Here is a 14,106-nt window from a genome sequence, read left to right as displayed (position 1 = left end):
AATACCAACGAAAACAAAGCTGGAAATTAATACGAGAAAATTTGTGCATTGGAATGAAGTGCAACACAAATAAAAAATGTTAGGGAAAACTTGTGGGATAGGGCTATCAAGTCAGAATGCAGTTTTGGTGGTATTAGGGGGTGTTCACATGAAAAAAATAGAAAAAAAAGCATGAAGACTCAAGAAAAAATTAATAAAATAATTTTGATGGGCCAAAACAGGATGGGCAAAAAAGGAAAATTATGAAAGAGAGCAAGTTGGACAAGGTTGTTTAATCAAAATTCAATTATGAGTGTCTAGGGCATGTTCACATGGAAAAAGAGTAAAAAATACACACAAAAATACAAAAAATTTAATAACAGACAAATTGTACATCAAAATGATAGGTAGTAAAAAGGAAAATTTTCAAAGGGATAGGTCAGGGCTATATCATCAAATCATTGTGCCAAAGTGAAAAAGGCACATTCGCATTGGAAACATGTAAAATATATTAAGTTTTTTTCAAAATTTGATAACTCATGATCCGTGGCTCAGAACTAGTCTCAGAACTAGTGGGTGTAAAAAGAAAAACTAGCCAAAGAGAGGAATATGGTTGTAAGGTTAGATTGTAATTTTGGTGAACGTAGGGTAGTTCACATGGAAATACAGAAAAACAAAGGATAAAGCCACATGGACAAGGAACGACCCCAAGACGGGGTGAAAATGGGACTTTTGAGTGAGGAAGGAACCCCATCAAGGAAAAATAAAGACATGGTATGTAGGAATCATGTGATAGGGATGTTTCCATGAGGTTATGCAAAAAGGACTCACAAGAAAGCATCCCCATACTTAAGACCTTAATAAATTGGATTAACTCATCAACATGAACCTATCACATGATCATAGCACATACCCATATGTCCCCATTCTTAAAACATGACAGACTCTTGTTATTAAAAGGGGTATGGTTAAAAAAACTTGGCTCTATGATTTGCGGTGAACCAGCATTGTCATGTGAAGGATCGTAGTCATCGTCTCGATAGGAGCTACCATGGTTCGCTACAACTCACTCGTCCATCATGGTAGGGACCACACAGTAGCACCCAGGGAGATAGCATTGTTGATGAAGCGTTGGTCAGGTTGTGAGTGGCGAGGTATCCATCACTCGGTCTTGGATAGTCACTCGTGTTGAAATGATAGATCAGTCACTCATCCCATGACTCACATTACTCAAAAAATAATTATTGAAACCCATAATTCACATCCGATTGAGAGATCGGCAAAAAGAATGGTTCAAAGAGAGTATGCCAATGTGCACACTTAATGGTGCATCAATGTGTCCCCACCCATTTGGCATAGGTGCAAGAAGGAAGGCTAGGGAGCCTTAGCGTGCAGTGCACCAAACAAAATGAGATGTAAAGTGATGGCGGAGGAGGCCCATCCCGTGTGTGCGTAGGGAAACAAGTACATACTTGTCTCCAATTATCGAAACATCCCTCAATATTCACCTCTCAGTTGATGAAAGGGAAATTAATCACGCTCAGCTCTCCCTCTGTCACGCGCTTTTGATGAATACAGGAGGGCAACCTATTCGTGAATCCCATTGATGTGAGCCTCACTACCGCTTGTGCAAAGGTTGTATGCCTTGTGCGCAATTGATGGTGCAATAGTGCATCCCGCCCTGTGCTAGCATATGGTGCGAGAAGCAAGGACAGGGAGCCTTATATTGCCATGCACACAAGAACACTTTGTGCTTTGTGCATTGAGAGGCCCATCCGGTGCGTGCAACACTCTATTCATACATCTCACCTCTCTTGTTAGATACAAAGGGCAAGGATTGGTCACTCACCCCACCCTCTGTCTCACACTCTGTTAATGAATACAAAGGGCAACCCATACTCACATCCCCATCCGATTAGGATGAAAGCTCACATTACTCAAGGTTTGTCGATGAAAATAGGATTTTTCGTGTTGATGATGTCACTTGGATTGACTAATGAAGAGGCATACCTAGTGAAATAGCCAACAAGTCTAGTACTTTGATTGCATTTTGGAAACATCATCTATTGTAGGAATCAGAAGTATTAACGAGGCTGTAAGATTTAGTGCACCAAGGGAGACAGCTTTGGGATTTCTTTTGGAAGATTGACGAATGATTCAACGATCCTGGGCTACAGGGTGTTGCCACCTTTTCTACGGCCAGCTTCTTCCTGTCCAAGGGTGTGTGCCTCCTTTTCTTAGAACATTCTTTTGTTATGATAGGGAATTTCGTCTTTTTCTCCCATAATTTTTTGATATTATTATTATTATTATTATTATTTTATTTCTTTTTTCCTATTCCTCAGGGTGTCTTCATCTTTTCTCGAAGAATAGGTTGGCATGACAAGGACTGAAGTCCTTTTCTCCCATGATTGATATATATTTATAAGTTAATTAATGTTTTTTTTCTTTTGAAAGAGGACAATGGTAGAAACACCATGTATCATAACCATCCTCACCACCTCTGTTGGATCAAATGGAAAGGGAGCACTGTTGGGGTGGAAGGTGGCTGTGAGGTGTTAGGAGAATGAGGGCCACCTCATCAGGAAACACCTAGTTCAACATGTAAAAATCTTATGTGCTAACTTGAAATAATCCCAACCATTGGATTTCTTGCTCTGAACTCACTAGGATTGAGGACCCTCGCATCGCTTGTGGTGGTGATCCTTATGTGCACCAATCATACTATGGATCACCACCAAGTAAGGGAGACCCCTTGCTACGGTGGAGGGCCCTCCATCACTTGGTGGTGATCTCCATATAAACTTTTTCAGAGGACCCCCATCACTTGGGGAAGAACTCCCACTTCTTAGTACTTTTAGTACTGTTTGGTACTTTTTATTTTTGAATATAAAATATTTTTTGGTACTCTCCATCTAGACTTGGTGGAGGAGTCTCATTACTTGGTACTTTTTTTGGTATTATTAGCACTATTTGATGCTTTTTGATATTTTTGAATATCAAATATTGTTTGGTACTCCCCATTGCTTGGCAAGAGACCCCCCATCCCTTGGTAGAGGACCCCCCCCATCTCTTGGGTAGTGACCTTCATGTGAACCTTTTCATAAGGGCCTCCATTGCTTTGCAAAGGACCCTCCTCCTTTCTAGTATTTTTGATATTGTTTAGTCCTTTTTATATTTGAAAATCAAATATTAATTGGTACTTTTACACCCAACTATTTGTGCATTTTGATACATTCTGAACATTTTGATATATTTTGTGTGTTTTGGTAGGTGATTGTTTATGTGAAAGTTAATTTATATTAAAATAGTAAAAAGAAAGTCGTTACATCAATGACATTTTAATTGGGAAGTCTAAGCTTGGACTTAAGTTAAGTAGCAAGGGTGTCCTGCCAATCTCTACTAACATAACTAACCTGACTTGAACCAAAACCATGACTTGAACCAAAATTGACCTCTTGGAGGGGTCACACTATCTATTTTGGTGGAACCTCTAAAGCTATGTACAATCATTTACAATGGCAGTCATTAGTGATAGGCTTATTCTATGATTCATTCAATTTGAATGAATCTGCAATCTTGTGCTCTCTCAAGAAGGGTATCCATTACTCTGTCAAAGCATGAAGTGGTGGTCAATTCTTCCATTAGAGCTTCTCTCCTTGCGATCTCTACTCTACGAGCCACCAGTCTACGTTCCCGTGCAATCTCCTATTTTGCATCCATAGCTTCTAAGTTATTTGCTTTGGTGTCAAGCCATTTGTTGTGTTCCTTCTCCAACTTTGGCTTGACTTGTGTAGCGTGCAAATGACCTTCAAAAATGAATATGTGAATTGGATCTTGCATACTCTTTTAAAATATTTTCTTATTCCTCGATAACCAAATGCGTTGGAAAAAGAGACCTCTTAACCACTTCCAAATTATGGAGGCAATTCATAGATTTTTCCCATTAGCAATTCTTTCCATGTGATTGATTGTAGAGGGGTGAGAAGAATCTATTAGTACCTACATAACATTCATATTGACTTCACATTAGCAATTCTTTCCATGTGATTGATTGTAGAGGGGTGAGAAGGATCTATTAGTACCTACATAACATTCAAGATTTTTCCCATTAGCAAATATTTCCATGTGATTGATTGTAGAGGGGTGAGAAGGATCTATTAGTGCCTACATAACATTCAAGATATTAGTATTGACTTCACAATTGAGAGATGAATGAGGCATAGTTTCCATATCTTTGTGACATCTTTGACATATACCAAACACAAGGAATGTCATGGGGTTTGCGATCAAGGTCTTCCCGAGTCTGCTACGAAGCAGAAGCATCTGGCCGTTCCCACTTAGGATCGACCTGAATCAGGGTTTTCCTAACAGTCAAGTTCCTTGAGCAAAGAAGTACAAAGAGTGCACCTACGTGTACAATCAAGAGCATTCCAATGGTCGTTCGTACGGCCAACTGCTAAGGTGTGATTCCTTCTCCCCGAATACTTCCAGCATTCGATCCTAGATCAATCGCGACTTGGCAAGTTCCCAAGGGTTTCGTAAGCTGAGTTGCTTGTTCACCCTTTTTCCTTGGGTTAGGGTTTATACCCTATTGACCCAAATTGTCACTACTTTAGGTTTCCTTATATTATGGTCAATAAATCCTGGACAACCCCGTTGCCCTAACTTGGTTGGTCAATTTCTTTCTTGGCAATTCATAACTACCCTAGCTTGACAAATCAGTCTCCAAGGAAGAGTGTTGTAGCAGGACGACTACTCAATTCCTAGGAAATTCGACTTGTAATTAGAACTCACCAAACTTGGTCTAAGTTGTAGTAGTACTATTTTGTGATTTAGACGCAAGAGCATATGACGTTGCAGCTTGTTGCACGAGATAGGTGTCAATACCTAACTTGTGGGATTATATCTCCCATCATACGGTATTTCTTGGTCAAGAATACCTTTGATCAAGATATAGGGTCTGGAAGTCCTATTGACACAAACCAAAACCTTGACCCTACTAGGCTGATAAACGTTTTGGTCCTAGGGTCACTAAATTCCTTGCGGAAGTCTAGCATTTGGTCAACTGATCCTTAGGGTGAGAATCCTAGATTATTCTTACACGGGCGATTTGATAACCCCAACATTTCGTGAATGTGGGTAGAACTTCTAAGATTGAAAATATTACATTGGCATCCCAAGTGCGATATTAAGTAGAATTTTATCATAGCTTAACCCTACCTAGCACATTGAGGTGACCGTCATATGCTAACTAATCATATCTTTATGAATTTCATGTAAGTTAATCAATTACACACGAATTACTTAGTTGATCTAACCAACCCACGATTAAAGATTATCTTCCCTTTAAAGATGCAAATACTTCCTTCTAAACTTGCAAGTACTTTCCCTAAAGGATGTAAGTGACTGCAAGATGTGTGAGATGTATCATTCCATGTAATTTCAAGACCATAGACCTTTTTGCCTTTATGCAACTATAGGATCTACAGTGATCTTTCTTTTCCTTGCCCTATACTATAATGACTGACATTCAGAGCTAACTCTTATAAACCCTACGTTGATGCATTGAATTCAAAGCTTTAGTATTTTAATGAAGATGCATCCTTTTCCAATTTTGAATTTTGATAAAGGAACTCTATGCATGGATGCATCATTCTTTCATGACCAGACGCCAATGAATACATCATTGATTTAATCCTTTCTTTATCGCTTAACTCAACCTAAATTGTGACTATTCATTTGCATGCAATTTACATAATATATGTTTTTGTCAAAGATCATAAATCTTTTCCTTTCATTGCAGCTATTTAGACATCATTTAATGCATGTCTACAATTATCTTATACACGAGTCACAACCAGGAATTTATTACATAAGTGCATTATGTGTCATAAGCCGTATCCTTTGTGAGATGCAACAAGGACGCCTTCGCACAATTTCATCTTTTAACTTATGCAACATACGTTAAAAAATGTGACTACCCTTGACCATGGAAATGCAAGCAAATGCAAGTACTCGTTATGCAACTAAACTTTGCAAATCGAATGAGTATATAAATTTTCCAATGCATTTAAGTTTCCTATGTGATTTAAAACATGCTTTGTGCATCCTTCCCATGCAGGGATATTTTTTGGAACCTAGGCATTCAAAATTGGGGCGTTGTCCACTCTTATACTTTGGGTGAAAGCTCCTGCATGCGCTCCTCTCGACTTTTGCTTAAGAGCCATTGAAAAAGTAAATTTTGACTCAGCGAACTCCCCGTTGGCACCCTATACGAGTTTCAAAGTTGCTACTGCCCGAGATCTCCTTTCCTGCACAGGAAAGAATCGGACCTTGCAAGACACAGTTTTAAAAAAAGAAATCGGGAGGCACATGTGAACTTGGCCTAGAGAAGCTTCAATAGAAGCTTCTCAAGCTTCTGGAAGAAACAAAGATGACGTGTGTTGGTGAGGATGATTGGAGTGATGATGGTGAGGATGACGATGGAGATGATGGTGATGGGGGCGGTAGCAGCCAGGCGGCATGGCGTAGATAGGCGACGGCAACAACTCGACGGTGGGCACACACGATGCCCCCTCCAGGCTTGGAAGGGGGGGTTTTTATAGAGTGAAGGTTGGGGGGGTGTGTGGGTGGCCACACAGGTGGCAGATTGCATGCCCTCCTCCCCATGCCCCTCCACAAGCTTCTACACATACTCCCTCTCCCCGCCATGCAACGGGTGAAGGGGAGGGAGTTTATAAAAAAAAATTGCAAATAATTCATTATCCTTTTTTCCTTAAAGGGGAGTTACCGCGGTGGGTTACGGTTTTGAGCCACGGTTTCCTACGCACAACGCGGGGCTGGTGTTTGTTAGTACACAAGGATGGAGCACTTAGGCCAATGTTTTTTTTTTTTGCGGGAGAATTCTTTGAATTGCTTTTGCGTGGGATCTAGGATCTTTAATATTTCATTGTAGAAATATTACATTCTCTCCGCTTTAGAGGAATCGAGATGTCCTTATCTCGAGGAGATCTGAGGGTATTGTTGGTTGAGAGTACTTTCATCCATCCAAGTGGCATCCTCTTCGGGATAATCTTTTCACTGGATGATGTATTCCCTCAAGATCCTGGATCTCAAATGCCTCTCCTTAACATCTAGGATTCTATCGGCCATAGCTCAAGGACTACTTGGCTAGGCATTACAACTTGTTGATCATCAAGCACATGACTAGGATTAGTAGGCACATACTTTTTCAATAGGCTGATATGGAATACATTATGAACTTTTAGGTTTTCAGGGAGTTGAAGTCTGTAAGCATTAGGCCCTAGGCACTTGAGAATCTTGTAGGGTCCACAATACCTTGGACTTAGCTTTTTGCATTCACCCAGGGATAGGGAACTCTTCTTTGGATGCACACGAATGAAGACCATATCACCTTCAACGAAGGATCTATCTTGCCATTTCAAGTCCGCGTAAGCCTTCTGTCTATCCTTGGCGGCTTGGATGTCTTACCTTATTGATTTGATTTGGTCATCCATGTCTTCCAGCATTTACTTTGAAGCTTCAACCCTCAAGGTTGGATCTGAAAAGCTCAAAGGAGTACGACAATTGTGCCCATACAATGCTTGAAAAGGGGTCATCTGAATGCTTTGTTGGTAAGAAGCATTGTAGGCAAACTCAACTAGTGGAAAATATTGAATCCACTTTTTGGGTTCACGGCAGCAGTGTACCCTAAGCATATCTTCAATGACTTGGTTGACTCATTCTATTTGACCATTGGTTTGGGGATGATAAGCTAGGGGGTTAGTTTAACCTAGGGGGGGTTAGACTAACTACATTAGGGTTAGTTTAACTTAGGGGGGGTTAGACTAACTACATTAGGGTTAGTTTAACCTAGGGGAGTTAGACTAACTACATTAGGGTTAGTTTAACCTAGGGGAGTTAGACTAACTACATTAGGGTTAGTTTAACCTAGGGGGGTTAGACTAACTACATTAGGATTAGGTTAACCAAAGTTGGGTTAGTGGATTGGGGGGGGGGGGGGGGGGTTTTAACCTAACTAGAGTGGGGGTTAGTCTAACTTAATGAAGGTTAATTAAACTAAGTAAAGTTAATTAAGCTAATTGTAGTTAAGTAAGTTAGGTGGAGTTAGTGGTGGACCTGGAGGTACATGGAGGAGGAGGAGGTGGAGGAGGAGGAGGAAGAGGAGGAAGAGGGGAGGAGTGGCGGTGGCGCAGGAGAAGACGCCGAGGGGCGGACAGCTCAGGCGGAGGCGGTGGCGTGTCAGGAAACGGCGGCGAGCGGCCCTGGCAGCGCGGCGAGTGGCCCTGGCGGCGGCGAGTGGCGTCCTGGCGGCGACGAGAGGCCCTGGCGGCGAAGCGGAGTCCTGGTGGCAGAGCGGAGTCCTGGCAGCAGAGCGCTCGCTGAAAGGGCCGAGGAGGGAGCGGCCTGAAGAGGGAGAACGGCCGTTGGAGGGGCCAAAGAGGGGAGGGAGGCGGAGAGTGCCCGCGGGGGGGGAGGTAGGGGGAGAAGGGTGGAGGGAGAAGGGGAAGGAGGGAGGCAGAGGAGGAGGGTGATGGAGGGAGGAGGGGAGGGAAGGGAGGGAGTGAGATGGTGGTGGTAGGAGGGAGGGAGAGGGGCGCAGAAGGAGGAGGGTGTAGGGAGGAGGAAGGAGGGAGAAGAAGGAGGAAGTTACGGGGAGAGAGAGGGAGGGGGAGGAGAGAGAAAAAAAGAACAAGAAGAGAGAGATAGAGAGAAGGAGAGAGAGATGAGGGAAGGGGGGAGTGTGTGGTTGGAAGGAACGCGGGAGGGGGAGGTAAAATTAATTTTTTTAAAAAAATAATAAAGATTTTTTGTTTGAAAAATAATAAAGATTTTTTTGCTTGTTAAAATAGTAAATAAAGGAATTAAAAGAAAGACGTGCCCCCCGTCCCGCGTGCGTGCGTGGGGCGGGGTAAAAAAATTTGCAGTGGTCGAATCAGAACGGCGTCAGGACGGTGGCATGGGGTGTGCGTACGTGATCGGGCATGGCAAGATGCATAAAATCGCAAATGCGTGCGTTCATGCACGAGATGAGTTGCGTGAAACACGTCAAAATAAAGAAAAATTAATATCTCACAATCCGATCGGTGAAACGAAATGGCGTAAAAACAAAAAATGTACCAGACGGCAGGGAGAAGATAGGGGAAAAGGTCAACGGGGGTTCGGGGGGAATAAAGGGTGTGCACATACAAAAAACATAAAAAACAACCCTGAAAACACATACGGGGATTAATTTCGGGAAATTCGCTTACCGGAATGCAAGACGGAAAGAAGGAAAAATGTGCAGAAGAACGTGCTCGACAATCCTATCAAGTCAAAACACAGTTTCGACTGTAATAGGACACGTTCACATGGGAAAAATGTAAAAATGACATACGCAAATACGGTCGAAAATTAATAACAGAAGATCGGTTCACTGGAACAGGGGGCATCAAAAATGACAAATGCATGGGGGAAGGGGTTGCACAGGACTGTCACGTTAAAACACTGTTCCGATAGGGTTAGGAGGCATTCACATACAAAAAATACCAAAAAGAGACTCAAAAACACTTTTAAAAATTAATAATAAAAAATCCAAAAGTCAGAATAGGGGGAGAAAAAAGGAAAATTGTAGAGAAAGGCGCGTGGACACGGTTGTCAAGTCAAATTGGAATTCCGGTGCAAACAAGGCATGTTTACATGGAAAAGTATCAAAAAGATGCACGAAAAGGTCCCCAAAAAACCGCAAAATTAATATTGGACAAACCGTGCATCGGAATGATAGGGAGTAAAAATGAAAAATGTCAGGGGAAAAGTGTTGTCAGGGCTATGACGTCAGATCACTGTTCCGAAGCAAGAAAAGCGCGTTCACATGGAAAACTGTCTAATGTACACAAAATCCTTCAAAAATTAATAACTCAAAAACCGTGCATCGGAACAGGGGTAGATAAAAAGGAAAATTGGACAGTTCAAAGGGAAAAACATGGCTATAAGTTTAGATTGGAATTTGGGGGAACGTAGGGTGCGTTCACATGGAAACACATCAAAATAAGGAAAAAAGAGAAATGGAGAGGAATAGTCCGAAGGGAGGAGTGACAGTGAACGGCTGGGTGGGGAAGGACTCCAAAAGTGTAACAGAAAGTCATGGTGTACATGCATGATCAAAGTGAGGCATATGCAGGGCGGTATGTAATGTAGACGCACAGGGACGCGTCCCCACTCTTAAAACCTTAACGGGTAGGGTTGACCGAGCAACATGGACCTAATACCACACGATAGACCAACCGCTAATGTCCCGACACTTAAAACATGAACACCACTGACAACAAAAATTGTAGGGTTAGAAAAACTTGGCCCGTGTTGTCGAGAATCAAGGTTGACTGTCGATGGCACGTCCACTGTCGTTGTCGGTTTGCAGGAGGTACCTAGGTATCTTCACAGCACACGTCCTTCGTGGTAGGGACCACGCGGCAGTACCTAGGGAGGTAGCTGGTTGAAGGAATCGCAGAAAATTCATCAATGATGAGGAATATTACACTCAACGCACAATCACTCATATGGAATGAAAGAGCAGTCACTCACACCATGACTAATATCACTCAAGGAAATCAGAATGAAAACCCATATCTTACACCCAGTTTAGGAAGCGACAAAGGAATGGTGCAGAGGGAGTATGTCAGGGTGAACAATTGATGGTGCATTAGTGCGTCCAACCCGTCTGGCATAGGTGCAAAGGAGAAAGGTGAGGGAGCCTTGTAGTACAGTGTATAAAGTAAAATGATGTATCATGTGTTGATGGCAGACACCCAGCCCATGGGTGCATAGGGAAATGGAAACGTACCTGACTCCAAAGGTCGTAACGTCCCTCAATCCTCACCTCTCGGTAATTGATTGAAGAAACTCCAATCACACTCAGCCCACCCTCCGCCTCACGCTCTGTTGAAAGATACAGAGGGCAGCCCATACCTTACACCCATTGATGTAATCCTCACGGTCACTTGTGCAAAGGTTGTATGCCTTATGCGCATTTGATGGTGCAACTGTGCATCCCGCCCTGTGTTGACATACGATGCGAGAAGGAAGGCCAGGGAGCCTTATGGTGCAGTGCACAGAAATAGATCATGCTTTGTGCATTGAGAGGCCCATCCCGTGCGTGCAACACTGCATTCACACTTCTCACTTCTCATTTGATTTGAAGGGAAAAGACTGGTCACTCGCCCCACCCTCTGTCTCACTCTCTATTGATAGTTACAGAGGGCAACCATACTCACTTCCCCATCCGGCTAGGATGAAAGCTCGCGTCACTCGATTGTTTGTCGATGAAGATCGCGTCGTCAGTTTGTTGAAGAGGCGTACCCAGGGAGGTAGCCATCAGATCGAACGTGGGGTTAGATAGGAACATGGCGTCTGCTAGAGGACTGTCAAACGCTCTGCAGAAAGGCACAGGACACAGCGTACCAAGGGAGGCAGCTTCAGAACTGGATCCTGGGGATGTCAATTGACGAATCCACTTTCCGAACTACTGGGTGTTGCCACCTTTTCCACAGCCAGCTTCCCGCCCAAGGGTGTTAACCACCTTTTCTTGGAACGAGGCCTGCTATGACAAGGAATTTCTTCCTTTTCTCCCATAACAGTTTTTTTTCTTTTTTTCCCGCCCAAGGGTGTCTGTCATGTTCCTGCTTTATGGGAGGTTCTATACACCTAGAGGGCCTCTCTAAGTCGATCATCCCAATCACGACGATGTGCGGCAATTGTCATTGTCAGGATCGAGCAGAGGATGCGATTGGTGACTTCGACTTGGCCGTTGGCTCTGGGGTAGTAAGGAGTGGACTTGCGATGGCGGATCTTATACATCTCTGTCAAATCTTCCATGATTTTATTAATGAAATGAGTGCCTCTGTCACTTACCAGCTCTAGGGGATTGCCAAAATGGGTGATGATATTCTCGTACATGAACAGGGCCACGCTGTTACCATCATCCCGCTTTAGAGCTTTGGCTTCACACCACTTAGTAACATAATCCGTACATACCAAGATGCATCTGTTCTGTTTCCTTCTGGTGGGAGAATTGATTGGGCCGACGAAGTCGATGCCCCATTTCTTGAATGACTTCAAAGGAAGGATAGGTTGCAGTGGCATGGCACTTGTTTTGGTGGGTTTCCCCATTCGCTGACAAGCATCACATCGCTTGTAGTAGTCATAGGCATCCTTATGAATGGTTGGCCACCAGTAACCTGCTAGCAAAGCCTTCCTAGCTGTAGCTTCTCCTGCAAAGTGGCCTCCACATGGCTCGTCATGGAAAGCCTTCAAAACAATCCCAATCTCATCTCCTGGAACACATCTTCTGAGCACTGCATCTTTGCCTTTCTTGTATAGTGCATCGCCTAACAGGGTGTAGGGGGCTGATTCTAACATAAGCTTTCTCCTTTCCCGACTAGAAATGCCAGGAGGGTACTATTGGGTTGCCAACAGATTGGCAATGTCTACATACCAGGGGGTTACAGTTTCTACTAGGAATAGAGAAGCATCAGGGAGGTCTGGATCATCCTGCTCCTCGTCTGCAGTCTGTGGGATACGTGACAGATGATCAGCCAGAACATGGAAACGACTAGGTTTAGTAATTACCTCAAATTCGAACTCCTGGAATAGAAGGAGCCATCTCATCATTCGTCCTTTCATGTCTGCTTTGTTCATCAGGAAGGACAGGGCCTTATGATCCACATAAAATTTAAAGTGGGTAGATAGTAGGTAGTGGCGAAACTTCTCTAGGGCAAACACCATTGCGAAGCACTCAAGCTCTGTCACTGTGTAGTTTCGTTCCCTATGAGTGACCTTTCGGCTTGCATAATATATTGATTGATCTAATTTGGAGGGGCCCTTTTGACATAGGACAGCACCTAGCCCTTCAACTGATGCATCTGTATGCACATGGAACTCCCTCGTCCAATCAAGAGGTTGTAAAATAGGTGCTTGGATCAGGCATTGTTTTAGGGTATTAAAGGCTTCTTCACAGTCATCCGTCCAAAGGAAATCAGCTTCTTTCCTTAGGAGCTTGTGCAAAGGGGCTGCCTTAGTTGCAAAATGTGCAATAAATCTTATGTAATAGCCCACATGGCCAAGAAATCCTCTCAATTGTTTGAGGTTTATCGGTGCTGTTAAGGTGGCAATCTTTTCAATCTTTGCCGGGTCTGTTGCAATTCCTTGTGTAGAGACAATGTGGCCCAACAGAACTCCTGAGGAGACACCAAAGACACATTTGTCAGGGTTGAGAGAAATCCCATACTCTTGGCATCTGTCAAAACATTGCTCTAGGTGTCCCCAGTGCTCATGGATCAAACTATAGACACAGAAGTCATCAAGATACACCTCAATGAAATCATGCTGATGGTTTTGGAAGGCCACCATCATTACTCGTTGGAAGGTGGCAGGAGCATTACAGAGTTCGAATGGCATCACTCTGTAGGCATACGTCCCCCATTCCGTGGTGAAGGTTGTTTTAGATTGGTCCTCTTCTGCGATTTGGACTTGGTTATATCCACTGAATCCATCCAAGAGGGAATATAGCTCATGGCCTGCCACTGTGTCCAATAGTTGGTCTGTAAAAGGGATAGGGAAGTGATCCTTCTTCGTCTTCGAATTGAGCTTTCGGAAGTCAACACATATTCTGAGCTTCCCGTTCTTCTTGGGTACTACCACAATGGGCGAAACCCATTCACTGTTAGCCACGGGATAAATGAACTCTGCTTCAAGAAGTTTCAATAATTCGGCCTTCACCAGGGCAGAGTAATTAGGATTCATCTGTCTTTGTCTTTGCCTTACAGGTTTGGCATCGGGCTCTAGGTCAATGTGATGTTGACATACTGTAGGATCAATCCCCTTTAGGTCTTTGTAGGACCAAGTGAACACATCAAAGTTCTCCTTTAGTAAGTCTCGAAGGACCACCAGTTCTTCTTCTGGAAGATTGAGACCCACTTTCAGGTGACGTTCAGTACCCTTAGCATCCAAGAACGTTACTTGTCTTTCACCTTCCAATTCGCGGATAAATGTCCCACGGATTGCTTCTGGGTAGAGGTCTGACTCCTTCAAGAGAGTCGTATCTTCATCTGATGTCCCACTAGAACCAGT

Source organism: Lygodium microphyllum, chromosome 21 (genome assembly GCF_053477565.2).
Source record: "Lygodium microphyllum isolate KBCC chromosome 21, Lygodium_microphyllum_v1.1.10, whole genome shotgun sequence".
NCBI lineage: Eukaryota > Viridiplantae > Streptophyta > Polypodiopsida > Schizaeales > Lygodiaceae > Lygodium > Lygodium microphyllum.
The sequence above is the reverse complement of the archived record's forward strand: the minus strand, read 5'-3'. Positions refer to the sequence as shown.